The sequence below is a fragment of the Balaenoptera physalus genome (genome assembly GCF_965194825.1).
Source record: "Balaenoptera physalus genome assembly, chromosome: 2".
NCBI classification, from domain to species: Eukaryota; Metazoa; Chordata; class Mammalia; order Artiodactyla; family Balaenopteridae; genus Balaenoptera; species Balaenoptera physalus.
Window position 1 is genome coordinate 144,480,504 of NC_138883.1, and position 12,941 is coordinate 144,493,444.

General features: G+C 42.4%; 1 protein-coding gene and 1 long non-coding RNA gene across 5 annotated transcripts in view; one reads left to right on the forward strand and one right to left on the reverse strand.

Moving 5' to 3' along the window:
- The window catches only part of LOC309654491 (endophilin-A3), a 661,335-nt gene that overhangs the window by 43,317 nt on the left and 605,077 nt on the right, over positions 1–12,941 (forward strand). For all 4 annotated transcript variants that reach the window (XM_082448502.1, XM_082448513.1, XM_082448512.1 and 1 more), the window contains exon 3: positions 4,931–4,997. The gene's annotated coding sequence lies outside the window, so the exon portion shown is untranslated. The remainder of the gene's footprint in view (positions 1–4,930; positions 4,998–12,941) is intronic.
- Positions 1–12,941, reverse strand: part of LOC309654607 — a 535,162-nt gene that overhangs the window by 5,024 nt on the left and 517,197 nt on the right. The window lies entirely within an intron of this gene.

Consider the following 12,941-nt stretch of genomic DNA (forward strand, 5'->3'; position numbering starts at 1 on the left):
TTACTTATTCCTCCAGGCCCCAATGTTGGTCTCATTTTGGAACGATGGAGAGGGAAGGCTGATGAGAGAGACCACAGAACTCAAACAGACAAAGACACAGATCTAGCCTTGCCTGGAGAAGAGAAGGGGAGGGTCTTTGAGTTGGGTATAATAATAGCAAAACTTACACACTTTGTGTGCCTGGCACTCTTCTAGGGCTTTGATTTCATTTAACCGTGGCAACAATCCTATGAGGTAGGTACTATCATTATTCCCATTTTACAGATGAGGAAAATGGGGGCACAGAGAGGTTTAGTAACTTGCCCAAAGTTCCCAGCTAGTAATCGTAGAGTTGGGATTACAACCAAGGCAGCTGGATCCAGAATCCGTCGTCTTTCATTGAACAAAACTAAATCTTAAGAATTGAAACAAGACTGTTTTCAAAGCAACAATAACAGAAAAATGGATGAACAAAAAGTAGCCAAGAAGTTATATTAGAACCAGAATGAAATATCATCAAGGGTGCTATTATCCAATAGGAAAAGAGGGTTTGACAGACCATGACTAATACGGCAAGTTTTCAATAAATAAAACAATCGTATTCATTCACCCCAGTGCATTGAGATTCCTTGATAAACTGCTTTCCCACAGCCTTCTTTGTTCCTTCATGCAAGTCTGTGAGGCAGGCACTAATATTATTCTGATTATACAGATAAGGAAACCAGAGGTTCAGAGAGGTTAAACAAGGTGCCCAAGGTTACCCAGCTGCAAGGTGGGTGTTTGAAAGTAGTTCTTACTGGCTTTAGAACCTGAGCTTGGAATGCCTTTGGTTCTGTGGAGCTGGCCACAGGAAGCTGACATTCCACATGAAACTGACATGGACTTTTACCATGTTTTTGGTCTAGTTATATGGAGAAGCCACGGTATAGAATTACGTTGTGAGGGAGAAAGGTGGGAAGACCCATGAGACAGAGGTACACATGTGACCTTTTGAATGGGTGGAGGAAAGAGGGACTCAAAGTCACACCTCCTCAAAGCAATTAGAAATGACAAGGACTAGGGACTTCCCTGGTGGTCCAGTGGTTAAGACTCCACGCTTCCACTGCAGGGGGCCTGGGTTTGATCTCTGGTCAGGGAACTAAGATCCCACATGCCACATGGCGTGGCCAATAAAATAAAATAAATTAAATTTAAAAAAAAAAGAAATGACAAGGACTAAGGGCATTATGAACACAATGTAAAAGACAATAGCAGGGATGGCTGCCATACTGAGCCCTTTCACAGCACCAGGTATAAAGGGAGCTCCATATCCTTAGCTGAGCTAAGCTTCAAGGTAACCTGAAGGGAGGGGTGGTATCAACTCCATTTTGTGGATGAAAACCCAAGGCTCAGAAATATTAAGTGACTTACCCAAGGACACACAGCTTATAAAGAGACAAGCACAGATTAAAACCAGGTCTGTCTGATTTCAAGTCTAAACCGTTTCCTCCAGCATATGATTTCTTCCAAGCACCACTTCTTCCCTCATTTGATTCCTGTGGGGATCAGAGGCAGAGGAGACACTGTTATTCCCACTTTACAGACAGAATAGCACGTGCAAAGGCTCTGGCCAGACTTCTCTCTAGAGCTCAGACCTGCATGTGCAATATGACCTCCTGGACATCTCCACTCAGATATCCCACAGGTGCCTTACAACCACCATATCCAAAACCAAAGGCATCATCTCATCTTCCTTCCCAACTATTCTCATTCTTCCATTGACTCATTGATTTAGTCAACAAATATTTCCCAGGGTCTGGGGATAAATAGTGAGCATCTCAGTAGCTAGTGATACTCTCTTCCTAGTTGCCTACGCTAGAAACCTGGAAATATTCTTGCATTCTCTCAACTCTCCACAGCCAATCATTCACCAAGTTCTGTTTCTTCTACTAGATACCTCTAAAATCCATCCATGTATCTCAAGCCTTCATCATCTCTTGCTCAGAATATTGCATCAGCCTCTGGGTGTCTCCCGGTTCCATTCCCCTCCTCCTCCCTCTCCCTCTCCTCCTCCTTTCCCTCCCACCCCCTCCTCCTCCTCCTCCCCCTCCCCCTCCTCCTGTTGCTCTGTCACAGCAACTCTCACTCCCAGGATTTCACATATTCTGCCCCCTCTGGCAGAACACCCTTCTGACTTCTTTCACCAGGCTGATGCCTATGCATTCTTCAGATCTCAATTGAAATGTCTCGTCCTCAGGGTGTCTTCATCTATTCTGTGGATTAGGCACTTTTTTCTCCTGTCCTAGCACCGACTACATTCCCTATCATACCAGCCATCTCATTAGAGTATTAACTTATTTAACACATATCTGCAAAGACCTTGTTGTCCTGCTCACCAGTGGATACTTAATGACTCAATGAATCTGTGAACAAATGAGTCAATGAATGGGTGGGTGAAGATGCAGAGTTATTAAAGATCATGGCAAAGTTGGGAAAGAATAAGTTTCTCTGGGGGCTCCATCAGGGAATTTGGGGGGGGGCAGTGATGACAGATGAGGCTGGAGAAGTAAGCAGTGGCTGGAATTGGGGTGGCCTTGTGTGTTTGGATATTGTCTTGTAGGCAGTAGCATTTTGTTCTCACTGGAATAGACACTCACTCTGGATATGGATTTGCCTTCCCTATATGCAGTGCTTCTGTCAAAACTATCATCCATGGACTTTTAGGATGCCTCATGCACTGTCATGGTATTGCACACAGTATTGTTTCTGATCAAGGAACTCACTTGATAGCAAATGAGGTGTAACAGTGGGCTCTTGATCATGGGATTTGCTGGTCTTATCATGTTCCCCACCATCCTGAAGCAGTTGGCTTGATAGCATGGTGGAATGGCTTTTTGCAAACTAAGTTATAGCACCAGCTAGGCGGCGATACCTTGCAGGGTTGGGGCAGGGTTCTCCAGGAGGCCGTATATGCTCTGAATCAGCATCTGATATGTGGTACTGTTTCTCGATAGCCAGGATTCGTGGGTCAAGGAATCCAGGGGTGGAAATGGGAGAGGAACCATTATTACCCCTAGTGACCCACTAGCAAGATTTTTGCTTCCTGTCTCCACGATGCTGTGCTCTGCTGGCCTAGAGGTCTTTGTTCTAAAAGGGAAGAATGCTTCCACGAGGAGACATGATGATTCCATTGGACTGGAAGTTAAGAGTGCCACCCAGCCACTTTGGGCTCCTTATGGCTTTAAGTCAACAAGCAAAGAAGGGAGTTACTGTGTTGGGTGGGGTGATTGATTCTGACTATCAAAGGGAAATTGGAGAACTACGGAAATTGGACAACTACTCCACAATGGGTGTAAGGAAGAGAGTGTTTGGAATATAGGAGATGCCTTAGGGCATCTATTAGTGTTACCATGCCCTGTGATTAAGATCAATGGAAAACCTAATCCAAGTAGGACCACTAATGGCTCAGACCCTTCAGGGTTCTTTACCCACCAGGTAAAGAATCATGACCAGCTGAGGTGCTTGCTAAAAGCAAAGGGCATATGGAATGCATAGTGGAGAATGTAGTTATAAAAACTAGCTATGAGCAGGTAACCAGTTACAGAAATGAGTATTTCTCCCTTATTTTGTTATGAATATATGTATATGTGTGTGTGTATCATGTAACATAAGATGGATGTATTGACTTTATATCATAGTATTTAAGGGCTGTTTTAAAATTTTTTCCCAGATCTATTGAGATATAAATGATATATAACATTGTGTAAATTAGGTGTGGTTAACTTTACATCACAGTATTTAAGATACAAGATATTAAGGAGAAGAGTAAATATTATTCAAGGAGTTTGCATCCTCTTCTGGGGAAAGGGTTAGTGTGTTTTCAGCTGTTCACAGGATAGTGGTATCATGTTAGGTGGAAGTGTGATCTTGTTATTGTCTTTGTCCTGAGATTAACTATCATTTAAGGAGACATGTATGGGTACTGAGTCGACAAGGGATGGACTTATGTTGGTTAATTTCATGTATCAGTTAGGCTGGGCCACAGTGCCCAGGTATTTGGTCAAACATTGTTCTGGATGTTTCTGTGAGGGAGCTTTTGTATGAGATTCACAGTTAAATCAGTGGACTTTGAGTAAATCAGATTGCCCTCCATACTGTGTCTGGGCCTCATCCCATCAGTTGAAGGCTAGAACAAAGTCTGACCTACACTGAGCAAGAAGGAATTCTGCCAGCAGAAGAACTTTGGACTTGAGCTGTAACATCAGCTCTTCCCTGAGTCTCTAGCTTGCTGGCCCACCCTGAAGTTTCTGGATTTGCCAGTTTCCATAATTTTGTGAGCCAGTTCCTTAAAATAAATCTATCTCTATATGTATACATACACATCCTATTGGTTCTATTTCTCTGGAGTACCTCGACTTACACAGATGCCTCTTAGACTATAGGGCAAGCTGGCACCCTCCTCACCTCTTGGACTCATCATTCTCAAGTAGATAAATGGCTGGTGGCAGGGGGAGAGAGGAGGAAAGGGGAAGGGAGAGGTGCTTTAGAGTTACTTGATGGTATTCCTGCACAGCAGGATGTTTAAACACAAAGAAGAGGAGCCTTGTTTTCATATTCTCCAATCTGTCCCCCTAAGTCCAGGGCCAACAAGGGGAGCCCATTTTCCCTGGGGCCAGCCCTAGGGAATGAGTCTCTGCTGCGTTCTCCATAAATGGACGATGTGCCTCTGCCGCTTAGCCCAAGTAGACCCCTTCCTCAGAGATCACCTGGACCATCAACATCAGTTCTCAGATGAGGAAACTGAGGCCCATTAGGGGAAGGGACATACCCGAAGTCACACAGTTCATTACATTTAGAACTAAATTAATTACGTATTAGAATGACACCCTGGTTCCTGGGTTCTCAATCTAGTGCTCTTGACCTGAACTTGCCATACTGCTCACCTATTTTATCTGTTTATTGTTTCCCTCAGAACAAGGCCCCTGGTCTGGAAAACACAAAGTGAGAAGGGAGCTAGTCCAGCCGTTTTCACACAAAAGGTGAGTTTTTTGAAACATTCGAGATATGGTTACTGATCTAAAGGGCTTTGCTGTCCCAGCAAGGTAAACATTTAGATTAACAGCATGATAATAGGTTGTAATTCATAATCACAAGGTGGTTAATAAAAACTTGGTAACATAATCCATGATGAGTGCTCTTAAAATGGTTATAAATCTAAACATTGTGTTTCCTTTTGTGTTCTAATTGCAGAGGTGTTCAAAATTAGTCATGTAGCACTGTAAAGATTTAATCCCATTTAGGCTATCACCAGAAATACATATGAGGCTATACTGACAGTTTAATTGGTGATTGAGGAAGTTCGGGGTTCTACCGTCTCTTCTCAAATATTTTCATGTATATTTTACCTTAAAGGTGAGGTCTAGGTAAGAGACTCTCTTGAGCATCTCAAGCTTCTAAATTGTATAATTCTGGAGATTTTCTATCTTTCCTAATATCTAACTGCTGAAATTCCAAGTTTACCAGACATTCTATGCTTGTGAGAGTTGTACTGAGTATTTTATCAAGCCAGGGTTAATGAGATAATGAAAATTTATTTATACAGGGTCCCATCTTAAAATAGGAAAGAAAGCTGGTGGAATCTGCAAGTAATTCTACCATTTTAAAATTGCTATTATAAAATGTTTTTTGAAATTTAGCGTTATTATTTTATATATTTAGATTGAGAGATTCCCTTGTTGAGAAGTTTTATGCCTGTGAGAACTGTAGTGATGTATCCTTTTTCATTCCTGTTATTGGTTATTTATGCTTTTTCTCTTTTCTTCTTGATTAGTATTGCCAAGGGATTATCAATTTATTGTTCTTTATATAGACTCCACTCAACTGTCCTTTTGTTCTTTATTTCATTAATTTCTGCTCTTACCTTTATTATTTCCTTTCTTCTCCTTTATTTGGGTTTTCTCAACTTCCCAAGATAAACACTCAGGTAATTGACATTCTGCTTTTCTAACATGTGTATTAAAGCCATAAATTTTCTTCTAAGCCTAGTGTTAGCTGTATCCCACACATTGTCATATCGTATATTTATTATCATTTAATTCAAAATATTTTACAATTTTCATTACGATTTCTTCTTTGACCCATGGGTTATTTAGAGGTATATTACTTAAGTTCCAAACATTTGGGGTTTTTAAAAGTTATATTTTGTTATTGATGTGTAGGTAATTGTACTGTGATCTTGGAACATATGCTGTGTAATTTCAAAACTTTGAAATTTTTTGAGACATAATTTTTGACCCAGCATCATATGGTCAATTTTGGTAGATGTGCCCATGCACAGTTAAAAAGAGTAGTGCATTTATTAGGTAAATTATGTGTGCGCTTGCAATCATATCAACTTTATTAATATCTTTCCACATCATTGCTTATCTTTTGTCCACTTTTTCTATCAGTTACTACTGGGAGAAGCATGTTAATATCCCTTACCATGCCACAGTCCTTCAGGGGCTCCAAATGAAAGCCTGGGGTGTTTACCTCAGGTGGTCCCCAACTGTTCGTTTCACCATAGACTTTTGAGACTGCTGAAAGCTCTGTTTGGCTTCTCAGCTGCCCCTTCACAGCTTTCTGCTGGGATCCCACTGTCTCAGCTGCTGCCTTATAATTGACAAATGCCCTCAGGAGAAAAGTGGTGCTTCCAGCAGGCTCACCTCTCTGTGCTTCCCTGCTCTCCAGGATCTTGGCCCCTCAGGTCGGCTGCCTGCATAGATCTCAGATGACTTCAAATACGTTTTATTTCCCTTTGTATTTATCTAGTTTTTCTAGTTGATTTTGACAGGAAGGTCAGCTGGCAACAAGCTAGTCTGCCATTGCTGGAAGTAGAAATCCTTTTTCAGAGAATTTTTATCTCTTAAAAATATATGCGAGGGACTTCCCTGGTGGCGCAGTGGTTAAGGCTCTGTGCTCCCAATGCAGGGGGCCCGGGTTCCATCCCTGGTCAGGGAACTAGATCCCACATGCACGCCACAACTAAGAGTTTGCATGCCACAACTAAGGAGCCAGCACAACCAAATAAATAATAAAATAAATAAATACATAAAAATATATATGTGGATATAAAATTCAAAAAAATTAAGAGGAAACTGACCCCAGGCAGAAAGAAGTGCCTTCTTTATGTCATTTTTGGCTGTGTTGGGTCTTCATTGTGGCATGCGGGCTTTCTCTAGTTGTGGCGAGCAGGTGCTACTCTTCGTTGCAGTGCACAGGCTTCTCATTGCGGTGGCTTCTCCTGTTGCAGAGCATGGGCTGTAGGTGCACGGGCTTCAGTAGTTGCAGTGCGCGGACTCAGTAGTTGCGGCACCCGGGCCCTAGAGTATGCAGGCTTCTGTAGTCGTGGTGCACAGGCTTAGTTGCTCTGCGGCATGTGGGATCTTCCCGGACCAGGGATTGAACCCGTGTCTCCTGCATTGGCAGGCGGATTCTTAACCACTGCGCCACCAGGGAAGTCCCAAGAGCAATCTTTTAAAAAAATGTTTACATTTCCCTGGTCATTAGCAAGTTAACCATTTCCCCACATATTTATTAGCCATTTATATTTCTTCTGTAAATTGCTTGTTTTTATGCTTTCTCCATTTTCTGAGGTTTTCTTTTTATTGATTTGAATGTGCTTGAATGTATTTAGTTCAGTGGATTTTGATTGTGGCTGCACATTGGAATCACCCAGGGAACTTTTAAATAACAGGTCCCAACTTGAGAAATATTCTAATTCTAATGGGCTATGGTGAAGTCCAGGCTTCCTGGGTAAGTCTGATATGCAGTTAAGGTTGAGAGTCCCTGCTCCAGGGAGTACATGGTTTAGGTAGGATGGAGGTCAACATTATAGGAAACAAGTGATTAAGGAGCTGAGAGGCCAGGCTGTTAGGAGAGTTGTGAATGTAGTTGCTTTAGCCTGCTTGGGCTGTCATAACAACATACCATAGACTGGGTGGCTTAAACAACAGGAATTAATTTTCTCACAGTTCTGGAGTCTGAAGACTGAGATTTGGACTTCTGGAGGCTGAAGGTCTGGCAGTATTTGGCTTCTGGTGAGGGCCCTCTTTCTGGCTTGCAGACAGCCGCCTTCTTGTTGAGCCCTTACATGGCAGAGAGAAAGTGAGCTCTGGGGTTTCTCTTCCTCTTCTTATTAAGAAAACAAATCCCATCGAGGGGTCCCACCCTCATGACTTCATCTAAACCTAATTACCTCCTAAAGGTCCTACCTCCAAATACCAATACATTAGGGTTTAGGGCTTCAACATAGGACTTTTAAGGGACACAAACATTCAGTCCATATAGTGGTGTCCTCTGTTTCATCACTCATGCCGTTATTTTGCATTTACTATCTTTTTATCTTGATGAGACTAGTTAAGGTTTGCTGTGTTAACCTTTCTGGTCTCTTATACAAAGCACAGGCTACTCTGCTCTGTTCTCATCCCTTGTCCTGTATATTCACTCCACTTCAATTTGCTTCTCTTTCCACAGTCATGTCAAAGTCACAGAGTCAGAGGACAGCCAGTTTGTAAGGTCTCATTCTTTAGTGTTTACCCCCAAATTAGAATACATAATGCCATATCTGCTCATTGGAGATTAGTGGCTAAAATGCTTTTATATTGATTATTCTTAGTCACCCTCATTAGACCTATACAGTATCTAATTTTTTGGAAATCTTTGGGAGGCAGAGTCAGATAAGAGCAACCAGGTTTAGACTGGAGGTAGGTGCACATGCCCTGGAAGCACAGGAAATCCTCAAATCTGATTTTATAATTTGATTAAAAATGCCATAAGATGAAGACAAGGAGGCCAAGAGCAGCAAAGGAAAAGGAAAAGGCAACGTGGGGAAGTGGGATGCACAGGAAATCAGGAGGATCGTCCTCGACTGGCTCTGCTGCCAACTTTTTTCTGGCCTGACTTTTCCCATTGGTAATACAAGGGGTTGGAGGGATCGCTGAGGTCTCTTCCAGCCCTATAAGCCTTTGGCCAGGAAAACAACACCCACTCTTAATCCTGCATTTTGAATTTAATTGTCCAGTGATAAAGACTACAATAACATTTCCATGGTTCTTTTTTAGAATGAAATCCTGCAGTCAGGAGGAAAGAATGAGGACAGTAGTGTCTAACGTTGTAGCTTCCACATCTTTACATCTGCCTGTGGTCTGAGCAATGCAATTCCAAACATTAACCATTTTGTAGAAGGCCTTTTTATCCCATAATGGTGTTTAAAGTGCAGAGTAGTGGCTTTTAAATATGAATGTTAAAACATTTACAATATGCACGCATAAGGTACACCTTTAGAAAACTTAAAGGAAAGGAGAGTTTTGTGGTACCAAAATTTATTCCTGAATTTCTTGGAAGGCAGCGATGCTCACCACTAATGCTGCACTCTTCCTGAATTTCTTGCCTGTCTTCCTTCCTCCCACCAACATCTGAGCATCTTCCATGTGCCAGTAGGGTGACCAACCATCTCAGTTTGTCCTGGATGTTCTTGGTTTTAGCACCCAAAGTCCTGTGTCCCATGAACTCCTTAGTTCTTAAGTAAATGAGGGCACTCTTCAAGGCACTGAGTATAAAGTGGTAAGCAAACAAACAGACAAGCAAACAAAAAACCAAGCAATTATAATAGTTCATATATCCCAGTTATTATTTTAAAGATAAAATGTACATGAATGAGAGAACTCATCCTTCACTATATCATATATTTTTCCATAGAGAGCTCCTAAATTTTACTTCAAATGCAAGTCTCCAGACTGCCAAAAGATGGTTCTATTGTATTTGACTATGGTAAAACTAAAACACTGAGAATTATGACGTAATGACTAACAAAATGTGAAGTTGTCTCAGTGAACTGAAATGGCTAGTTCCCTTATAAACTCAACATCGATTCAAGACTGTTTGTGACTTACAGCCAACTTTAAATCATTCTTTCATCTTTTTTCCTCAGTACACAGTATATAAACAATTGGAAATGTCTGTACAAAGTATTACCTTATAAAGAACTTTTACTGGAGTATGATAGATACACACATGTTATATCTGTGCGGCTTGGTGATTTTCACACGGTGAACACACTGGGGTAAACCATTTTAAAGCACTGGCACCTATACCATCTCATTTAACTTTCACATCCACACTGGAGGTAGGCAACACAGATAGTATTATTTCCAGTTCACAGCTGAGCAAACTGAAGCTCAGGCAGATTAAATGGCTTATGCAGGATCCCTCAGCTAGTAAGAGGCACAGCTGGGATTTGAACCCTGGTCTTCTGGCTCTCAATGCCAACCCCCTTGTCTGTGTTATCTATGGCAGAGTAATATATAAACTGCAGAAAGAATGAAAGAGAGGGAAGATTGAGAGATCTTACTTAGTCACATTTCTGGGTGGTAGGACGCCAAGGAGGATCACTCTGCTTATTTGCTTTCAGGAAAGAAAAAATTTTGGATGTTCAGCACAATTGGACTTAACATTAAGACCTCTTTCATTAACTCTCACCATTTTCTATAAACAGTACTTTGTCCTCAAATGTTCCCAGGGTGGAATAGACACAGAAACAAACACATACTGAGTCCCTCTTCAGTGTGAAGACTGTAGGGGACAATTTGGTTAAGAATGCACGGGGTTTTCCTTTGAGGTCTTTGAATTTGTAGGCAAGATAATACACAAATGGCTGTGTTTCAAGAGCAGTGAGAGGCCAGAAAAGAGGAAGAAATTACTTCCAGAGAACACCATACGGGCAGCCCTCAAGAGCTGGGCTAGCGTGTGAGCGGGGCCTGAAAGGCATTCAGTCTGAGAAGATGGGGGAATAGTGGTTCAGGTGACTTGAGGAGAAGAAAGCAAAGGACGTTTGTTATGGAACAGTGACTGTCGGTTTAGCAGGAGAGCTGGGCTGAAGGAAGACCATGCCTTGGTTTTCCAGCACATCCAACTGCTTTGCCTAGCTCTCGGGCTAGAGCTGTCCCCACACACACCTTTGTTTATGCAATCTACCTTCTCCCAAGAAGCAACCTGAGGGAACCATGGAATTATATATCTGGCAGTTTGAGAACAGAGGTAAACAAAGGGCAGACACAGCCTGAGGTCACGGAGTGAGCTGGTAAGAACATCACAAATTCATAAAGGGAAGGGAAGTCTGGTTGCAGCTGCAAACGCCTACAGGAAGGAGGTAGGCGCTTGCTCAGGCTCCAACATTCTCTCTCTGAGATGCTCTTCCTGACCATAGTGGCGGATCCGGTGCACGAGTGAGTCCTTCCACGCAGCCTGATAAACCTACGAGGGTGTGCCTCTCAGGGACCCAAGGTCACCTCCAAACAGCCAATGTCACAGGCAAACAGACTTCCTCCCCCGGCTTACTGTGTCCTAAAACGGTTGCTGATTCTGGCTGTCTTTAGAAGATCACAACCTTTTTGGACTAAATTTGAGGGCATTAGTACAGGTATGAATTTCAACAGCCATGCACGCAAGGGAGGTGACAATGTACGTGTCTACTAGGCAATATGCATTTTGTTTTAAAAACAGAAACTAATATAGAACTCAGAGTTCAGTAAAGTGGTCCATCATAAAATGTTAACAAGTCTAAGTTTTAGCAGAATCAGAAACCAGATGCTGATAGCTTTGTGTCTGTGCTCATAATAGAAAATAAGCTTCATGGAAGCATGGCGTTGACTACCTGGTTCCCTGCTGTATCCCCAATGCCTAGAATAGTCCTGCTTAGTTATCGCTTGAATTACTGAATAAGTCTAAGTAGTAAAAATGACCCTGGGGGCTCTTGTCCTCTCCTGACTCCTGAGACTGGCCAGAAGTGTTCAGTTAGATTGGAACACATCCCCTTACCCTCTCTGCTCCTGTTTTTTTTTTTTTTTTTTTAACATCTTTATTGGAGTATGATTGCTTTACAATGTTGTGTTAGTTTCTGCTGTAGAGCAAAGTGAGTCAGCTATATGCATACATATATCCCCATATCCCCTCCCACTTGAGCCTCCCTCCCACCCTCCCTATCCCACCCCTCTAGGTGGTCACAAAGCACCGTGTGCTCCTGTTTTAACTCAGTGGTTCACAGGCTTTTCCATGAGAAAACTGGTGTTTTAGCAACAGAAAGAAGCATGTACACACATAGATGCTCAATCACTCGCTGTCTCTCAGAAATGTTTCAGAGACTGGTGACACTCAAGTCACTCTGCTTAGAGGTTTACATCAGATTCTGCTGCTCAGCGGGGAAAGCCTGGTGGGGATTCCTGTTCCCAATGGCTGCAGTGAGAGAGCCTGACTCCCATGGTGACAAAAGCTGACCGAACACTCGATAGCCAGCAGTTCTGTGCCCAAGTACCGGGCATACAGGCGCTTATTCATGCCTCGTGCCAGCCAATTCCTCAGATTGATCTCGCCAGGCCCGAGAAGTTCTCTGCTCCCTATTTAAAAATAGTCCAAAAAAAAATAGACTTCTCATTAGATTTATTTTTCTTTCACATCATCCTGCAATTTGAGTTAGCACACACAGCATAGAATAATTAAATGTGAAGTCAGACGGTGCCTGACAGTTAGCCCTGTTGCTCTGAATCATCACCCCTCAATTCAGCTAACAGACCTTCCTCAGATGAAGGATTCACAGGGGAGGGCTGAGACAGGAAGCCTGGAGAGGCGAGGCGTGGGTCTGCTTGGAGCTTCACAATCAAACCTCTTTCCTCCTCCACCACTCTCTCCTCTTGTTGGGGCTCTCTTAAAGCAATCACGTCTTCTATGAAAGGCAAGGCCTGTCTGGACACGAAGCAGCCATGGAAGGTCCTCCAGGCAAGGCTTCCCCTAGACAATTTGGCCAAATTCATAAATTAAGTTGAAAATTTCATCCTGCTTGCTGCCAAGCAGGACTAATTAATTTCTGTAGAGACTGATGAACAGGAAGCACACTTTTCACATTATTTCATCAACAATTAATTCACTAAGCTCAGATTCATTAGTTTCCT